An 8,594-nucleotide genomic window follows, 5' to 3' on the forward strand; every position below is an offset into this window, starting at 1 on the left:
AATTCAGCATGTGAAGTAGACTAGACGGAAGAGCACCTTAGCCCACTGCTTCCCTAGTCTGTGGACAATGAGAAGGTTCTCCCTTTCAGAACAAGGTATGATAATTATCATCTCAATAGATGTGCAACAACTCCCAACATTTGTATTAAAAGAAATGGTCATATATAACAGTAGGAGTTTGCACATATCGTTTGGTGTCTTGGACTGAGAAAACAGAAACGAGGATGGCAGGAAATGATCCCATAGGAAAGAGACCCAAAGACCCTCTGGGACCACCTGCAGGACACTCTAGCCTGAGGAATTGGGAAGTGAAGTAGAAGTGACATTCACAGAGAGAGCTCTCTGCCAGCCCTCACAGGGTGGATAGAACTTCAGGGAAAGGGCTCCCTAGGGGAAGAAGATGGCAGAAAGACGCTAAGGCCTGGGGTGAAGTTGGAATGGGGATAGTCATTAGTAAAGCATCATGAAGAGCCTTGTCCTTCCCCACTCTCCTCTTTTGTGCTTCCTCTCCAGATTTTTCCATGCTTGTGTCTTTGTCACAATTTTTAATCACCTGTACTGCTTAAATAATTGGTTTGATTAAGTCAATTTCTTGTGTTGCTGGGTGAGCTGGGCAGAACGCTGGATCCTGAGGCCTTGACCCAGCCTCTCCCAAAGATGTCACCAAAGGTTGTCTCAAGAAAGAATTCAAGGACAGACACATCACAGTGAATGAGCGATACAAGCAGGAAAGTTTATTAAAGTAAAAGTGATGTAGAGAACAAGGCAAAAGAAAAAAAAATTAAACTTTCTTGCAACTTACAGCCCATTGACAAGTACTTGAAACAGGCAGAGTGACCTTCCTCAAGGAGCTTAGCTGCCTTGATGTTAATACTTTGCTAGAGACAAAGGGCAACCTTAGCCTGACATTAGTCCGACCTCCAGGGTCCTGTAAAAATTCCTTTGGAAATTTCCTTTCTCTCTGCCCCCCGCCCCCAAGACATATGTTAGCAATCATCCTCCAAGCATATGGCTCCCTGATACACATCTGAAGGGTCTCATGACTGAGTTTTTACTAGACAGTAATAAATGACCTTTTCCTAACAGCAGCTAGCCCCTCAGGGTCCTGGAAACCTTGCTTCCAAATTCCTCAGAGATTTATGCTATCCCTAACCCTCTCCCAACTTGAAAGCAACTCCTCACGACCCCAGTGCAGCTCTTTCTGCCATGGGCCCTGTCCCTGTACTATAATAAAACCACCTTTTTGCACCAAAGATGTCTCAAGGATTCTTTGACCATTCACTCCTGAACCTGAACAAAAGTAGACTCTTGAGGTGAGAGTGGGAGGGAGAGAGAGAACTTCCCAGGGTTCAGGTTTCTATTTTTATCAACAGCTATTAACAAGGGTGTGGTTTATTCATTATTTGGAGTGGAATTGGTAGGTTTTCTCTCCTCTTCCTTATTTGGCCAGGGGTTTCCTGTCTTGGCACCTGCCTTGTTGGACCTGTCTGGTTTAATCTGGCTTCTTAAGGAGTGCTGTGAGGACAGGCCTCTGGCCTTCCCAAACGCTGACCATGACTTCCTCTTTGCTGGCCTCCAGGTATCCTGTTAGAACCTAACTGCCTAGTCTAACATTTGAACAATTTGCACTTCAGTCTATCCTTATTTCTGGTCTATAGCTATGACAGGAATAGTTCTTGGGGTGCTCCAAATTGACACCTACCTGTCTGTTCCCCAAGCCATAGTGCTGGGTCTGGTCAAGGCCTGATACCACCCAATACTTTCTCCAGGTGGGTGCCCAGGTCTCCAATTTCCCTATGGGGGTTGGGTGCCCTGACCCTAGCACTTGCCCCTATCTAAGGGCTCACTCTTTATTTTTATTCCATCCAGTGCTGGAAACACACAGAAAATATTGGATCCAACTGGGGAGAGGGGCCCAAAGGCAGAGAAGCAAAACAAATGTAAAACCCAGCAGAAGGCAAATTGTCCCCTGCTGAGACCCCCCCCAAAGTCCTACCCTTCCTGGAACATCCAGCATCTCCTGCCTGAACAAAACAGGCCATTTCAGCCCAAAGCAGGACAGGCTTGTGAGCAGTACTTATTCCAGAGCTCCTCAGTGGGTTGGTCTAGGCTCTATCAAGCTTTCATTGCCGTCTGATTTCTTCCTCTGCCCAGTCCTGCCTCTTCATTCTTCCTTTCACAGGAGCTCATCCTTAATAAACATCTTGCACCCCAAACTCTGTCCAGTATCTGTTCCCAGAGTCCAGTCTGAGTATTTTGTATGCCATTGCAAAATTTATAGTCTTTGGAGTCTTATAAGACCCATTTGTCCCAATAACACTTCTAAGGACTATGTATGTATGTATGTATGTATGTATTTACTTATTTATTTATGAGTACAAGCAGGGGAGGGGCAGAGAGACAGGGAGAGAGAGAATCTCAAGCAGGCTTCTCGCTGTCAGCGTGGAGCCCAATGTGGGACTCGAACTCATGAACCTTGAGATCATGACCTGAGCACAAATCAAGAGCTGGACACTTAACCAACTAAGCTACCCAGGCACCCTTGGGACATAGTTAATGGAGAACAAAACAAGTTGGTAACAGTAAAAAATATGCACACGTCTCCATTTTGACAAGAGAACGAGCTTGATATTCCTGCGAATGTCCTTTAACACCGTATCAAACTGAGCTGTTTATGATGCAAAATGTTCTCTCTCCCTCTACCTGTAAAGGAGAGGGAACATCTTCAGTGATTCTAGATGTACTTTTATGAATAATGAAGACTTCCATTTTAAGGTCAGGCTTTGGAATTTCACTAGTTCACATTAGAAGCAAAACACAAGCCTGCTAAAAATTTTAGTTGCAGAAATCAAGAAATGGATCCATAGAGGGGCATCTGGGTGACTCAGTCAGTTGAGCGTCCCACTTCCACTCAGGTCATGATCTCACAGCTCCTGAGTTTGAGCCCCGCATCAGGCTCTGTGCTGACAGCTCACAGCCTGGAGCCTGCTTCAGATCCTGTGTCTCCCTGTCTCTCTGCCCCTCCCCTGCTCAGGCTGTCTCTCAAAAAATAAATAAATGTAAAAAAAAAAAATAATAATAAATGGGTCAATAGAATTTTACTCAATAATGATGAAACAAGAAACACGCAGCACTTTGTTCTGAAGTCTCCACCACCCCCTACTGTCCTACATATGGATTGCTTTACTCACTGATCAGCGCCTTCCTGGAGTGTGTGCACCCACGGGGATAGCTGGTGTTCTCGCAGGTACGTTGGCGATGACAGCTTTAAGGGAATCAAGCTCCCAACTGTCAACTTCCATGCAGGGGCTTCCATTGTATTGTGTCGCCTAAGGACATGCCCTCTGTAAGTGTGTGAAGCTGCTTCTGCTTTTCCACATACTCTTTCCCACACACCCCTCACCCAGTTTGCAAAAGAAAGGTATCTTTCACACCCATCCCAAATCATGATTCATTGCCTTGGGGATTAAAAAAAAAAATCTCTTTACCAGAGACAGAGGCACTATAGACCAGTGGTAGGTTTTTGTGTCTCTCTTATACTTATGAGTATTAAGAACAAAGCTAGGTATTAGAGATAAATATGTTGGCCCATGTTGAGATGTTCTGAATCTTGGTGTATCGTAAGAGGTAAAGCAGAATTGATGACACTTCTCACGCAAAGACCTTGCCTCTTCTTTATTATTAAACAAACAAACAAACAGAAGAATGAAACTAGACCACTTTCTTACACCATTCACAAAAATAAACTCGAAATGGATAAAGGACCTGAATGTGAGACAGGAAACCATCAAAACCATAGAGGACAAAGCAGGAAAAGACCTCTCTGACCTCAGCCACAGCAATTTCTTACTTGACACATCCCCAAAGGCAAGGGAATTAAAAGCAAAAATGAACTATTGGGACCTCATCAAGATAAAAAGCTTCTGCACAGCAAAGGAAACAATCAACAAAAACTAAAAGGCAACCAATGGAATGGGAAAAGATATTTGCAAATGACATATCGGACAAAGGGCTAGTATCCAAAATCTATAAAGAGCTCACCAAACTCCACACCCAAAAAAAACAAATAATCCAGTGAAGAAATGGGCAGAAAACACGAATAGACACTTCTCTAAAGAAGACATCCAGATGGCCAACAGGCACACGAAAAGATGCTCAACATCACTCCTCATCAGGGAAATATAAATTAAAACCACACTCAGATATCACCTCACGCCAGTCAGAGTGGCCAAAATGAACAAATCAGGAGACTATAGATGCTGGAGAGGATGTGGAGAAACGGGAACCCTGTTGCACTGTTGGTGGGAATGCAAACTGGTACAGCCACTCTGGAAAACAGTGTGGAGGTTCCTCAAAAAATTAAAAATAGACCTACCCTATGACCCAGCAGTAGCACTACTAGGAATTTACCCAAGGGATACAGGAGTACTGATGCATAGGGGCACTTGTACCCCAATGTTTATAGCAGCACTCTCAACAATAGCCAAATTGTGGAAAGAGCCTAAATGTCCATCAACTGATGAATGGATAAAGAAATTGTGGTTTATATACACAATGGAGTACTATGTGGCAATGAGAAAGAATGAAATATGGCCTTTTGTAGCAACGTGGATGGAACTGGAGAGTGTGATGCTAAGTGAAATAAGCCTTACAGAGAAAGACAGATACCATATGTTTTCACTCTTATGTGGATCCTGAGAAACTTAACAGAAACCCATGGGGGAGGGGAAGGAAAAAAAAAAAGAGGTTAGAGTGGGAGAGAGCCAAAGCATAAAGGACTCTTAAAAACAGAACAAACTGAGGGTTGATGGGGGGTGGGAGGGAGGGGAGGGTGGGTGATGGGTATTGAGGAGGGCATCTTTTGGGATGAGCACTGGGTGTTGTATGGAAACCAATTTGACAATAAATTTCATATATAAAAAAAAAAAAGGTTTAGCTCTGGAGAGAGAGTCCTGAGAGCAAGGCAAAGAGTGTAAGAAATAGTGCACCTTATGTCATCTAGGCAACAAACTCATGCGCAGCCCTATACCTGATTTACTCATCTATGCATCAGGCTGTGTAATAGGCTGGCAGACGTTCGGGTGACAACTCCTTAATCTGAGCACCTGAAGCCAACAGGGTTTGGTCATTTATTCATGCTACACCAAGGTCAAACCAGGAGGCTGATGGGAGGCGAGGCGGGGGGGGGGGGGGGGGGGTGGCTTGCAGGAACACTGTCAGCAGTTGTGTGGAACCTGAGAGCATGGAGCATCCCAAACCAGGAATGCAATGCTCCAGCCCAGAAGTGACTCACGACACTTCCACCTCACTGGTCAGCACTAGTTACTCAGCTCCATTCAACCACAAAGAGGATGTAAAATTCTACAGAAGCTGGAAATACTGTGCAAACAGCACAGACGCCAGCGCATAGAGTTAAGATACATAAAAACACTCCGGGAATTGTCAACCAGCTTTAAAGAGCAGTCCCCCTGCATTTTCAGTATTCTAAGTAAAGGGAGAGGGGGAATAGTTCATTCACCCAATTTAGTGTTTCTGTTTCATATTCTGCCTGATTTCAAAAGAGCTGAAACCTTTTACCTCTAACCCATCACATTACAGCTCCTAGAAAGTTGGTTTTACATCTTCTTGAACAATTTAGAATTTTTTTTCGTTAATTTTTACAAAAAAAAAAAAAAAGTACTGCACACTGTATATCTGTGTTCACATTTTCACTCGGTTGCAAACCTGCTTCTGTCACTCATCAGTCATTTCCTGTTCCTAACTGGCATGTGTTAGTAGATTCTACTGTAAAGCAGCATCTTAAAGGTCCCGAATACACTTTTTTTTTTTTTAAGTGTTTACTTTTGAAGGAGAGAGACACACAGAGCATGAGCAGGGGAGGGGCAGAGAGAGAAGACACAGAATCTGAAGCAGGCTCCAGGCTCCAGGCTCTGAGCCGGCAGCACAAAGCCTAACCGGGGGGGGGGGGGGGGGGGGGGGGTTGCTCGAATTCACAAACTGTGAGATCATGACCTGAGCCGAAGTGGGAGGCTTAACCAGCTGAGCCACTCAGGCGCCCCACGAATATACTACTTAAAGCTCTACATTCAGTTAATGGCTAGAACCGGTTCCTGAATGGACCAAGGCAGTAGTTGCGGTATGGGCCGCTCGCTCCACCCTGTGGCCGCCTGTGCACATTGCTACTTTGGCTCGTCGTTCGCTTTCACAACCTGCCAGACCTGGTAAGAGACCTCAAGGCTTCCCCAGAGCCGACAGGGGCAAGAAATGAGCTCTCGAGTGGGTCGTCGGCAGCGGCGGCGAACAGGTGGCGGAGAGCACGGAGTCGCGCGTGTCCGATTCGTCCCGGTACCCAGAAGAGCACCCAACTCGTGGGCGGTCCCCCAAAGGCGAAGTACTTGTTTGCTCTGGGCTGGTACCTGCAAGAACCGGATTCCCCCCTGGGCCCGGTCGGCAGCGGCAGGAAGTACGGCGGCACACCAGACGGCGGGGGTTGCGGGCGGCTTCCTGGAACTGCGTAATTGAAAAATTCCTCCGGGGCCGCGGCGACCCGCCCGCTCACGGACTTGGCGTGGCGCCACCTCGCGGAGAGGAGGACTTGGGAGACCGCGGGAAGGGGCGGGCGTTGACCTGCCTGGAGACCCAAGAATCCAGGTGGCTGGAGCAGATGGCTACCGGGAAGGAGCAGGTGGGGAGCGAATGAATGACCACCGTTCAGTCAAACACAGATGACTTTCCCAGCAGAGCCAGGAAGGGAGCCTGAGCTGGCAGAACCCGCTGGGCGGTGGGCAGTGAGCCCCCAGGTTCTTCAAGGGCTCCTCTGAAATGCATTCGGCAACCACGGGGCTTCACCCAAAGGCCTGTTCTGTCCTGGATCACTAGAGCTTCCAGGACGGAGAACACTGGAGGGGATTGATGCAGCCGGCAGGGAGGAGGGTGGCAGGTGTTGGGGAAGGGAGGGAGGGTGTTCTTTCATCGATCTCAGACTCAGCAGGGACAATACCCAAGGGTCTGCTGGACCTTCCAAGTCTTCCATCCAAGATGCTCTGGGGCACATCCTATGATCCCCAGGGTTTACAGAGCTAAGTAGGACACCCCAGAGGAGACAGTTATGGAGCAGAGCAGGCAACTAACTGGTTGTGAGGAGGGTGGGTCAGTTGGAGGTCGTTTTTCATCTTCCAGGTTCCATAAGGAAAGCCCTAAACTTATTTGAGCTTCTACAGGAGTTCAGGCCCATTCCAGAACACTCAGAGTGTTCCTAACTTGAGAGGAATCCCTAAAGTGGATGACTGGTTTGAGGTAAAACGGGAACAGTTGGGCCCATTCTAGGTCTTTCCTGGCTGATGTGAGAAACAGAGGCAAAAGAAGAAAATTTCCTTATAACTTACAGTCCATTGGCAAGTCCTTGAGACAGGCAGAGTGACCTTCCTCTAGGAATTCAACTGCCTCTATGTTAATACTTTGCTAAGGGCAAAAGGCAATCTTGGCCTAACATTATCCCACCCTCCAGGATCCTGCAGGTCTACCTTAACATATAAAAATTCCTTCAGAAACTCCCTGTATCTCTACCCCCGCCCCACCCCCCACCCGGATATATGTTAGCAATCATCCTCAAAGCATATGGCCCCCTGATCTACATCTGAAGGGGCTCATGACTAAGATTTTATTGAAAGTAATAAATGGCCTTTTCCTAACCATAGGTCCTGGAATCCTTGCTTCCAAAATTCCTTAAGACTTATGCTATCCCTAGCCCTCTCCCAACCTGAGAGTGTATAATCAGTCACTCCTCACAACCCCAAGCACGGCTTTTTATGCACATGAGTCCTGTCCCTGTGCTTTAATAAAACTATCTTTTGGCACTGAAGATGTCTCAAGAATTCTTTCTTGACCTTTTGCTCTGAACCCCAACACTTCCACATCACTTGCTACCACACTGGGGAGAAACCCTAGAGCCTTCTGGATTTAGAAATCTCCCCAACCTTCATCCCAGAAGTCCAAGGTAGCCAGACCTGCCCGAAAACCAGATGGAATGGAGTCACAGCTGGCAATTGGCTGGAAGGTGTTCAATAGTCCTGAATGCCACCAGGCCAGTTAGACACAGACCCCACAATAGTGGAAGACTTCCACAATAGTGGAAGCAAGGAAACCAGTTAGGAATTTAGGTGGGAGATAATGGCAGTTTGGATTTACAGGGAGCAGTGGAGGTGTTGAGAAGTGGTCACATTTGGAATATATTTTGTAGGAAGTGTCTCCCCCCCCCCCAGCTTTATGATTGATTAAATGTGGGGAATGTGGGGGAAAAGAGGAGTCAGAAAAACTAGATTTGGGCCTGAGCAATAAACTGATTCCATTAACTGGGAAACAGCAAGTTGGTGTAATAGAGGAGAGAGGAGTAGCAAGAAGCAAAAGTTTTGTATTGGACATATTAATATTCCTGTTTGACATTTAAGTGTAACTTGAAAAAGCAATGGAATATGAATGGTGCTCAGAGAACAATCCTGGGATAGAGCTAAAAATTTGAGAATCATCATATATATGTTGTATTTAGAGTCATGGGATTAGAAAAGACAATGTAAGCAGAAAGTACAGATAGAAAA

The sequence above is a fragment of the Panthera tigris genome, chromosome C1, assembly GCF_018350195.1.
Source record: "Panthera tigris isolate Pti1 chromosome C1, P.tigris_Pti1_mat1.1, whole genome shotgun sequence".
Taxonomy (NCBI): domain Eukaryota; kingdom Metazoa; phylum Chordata; class Mammalia; order Carnivora; family Felidae; genus Panthera; species Panthera tigris.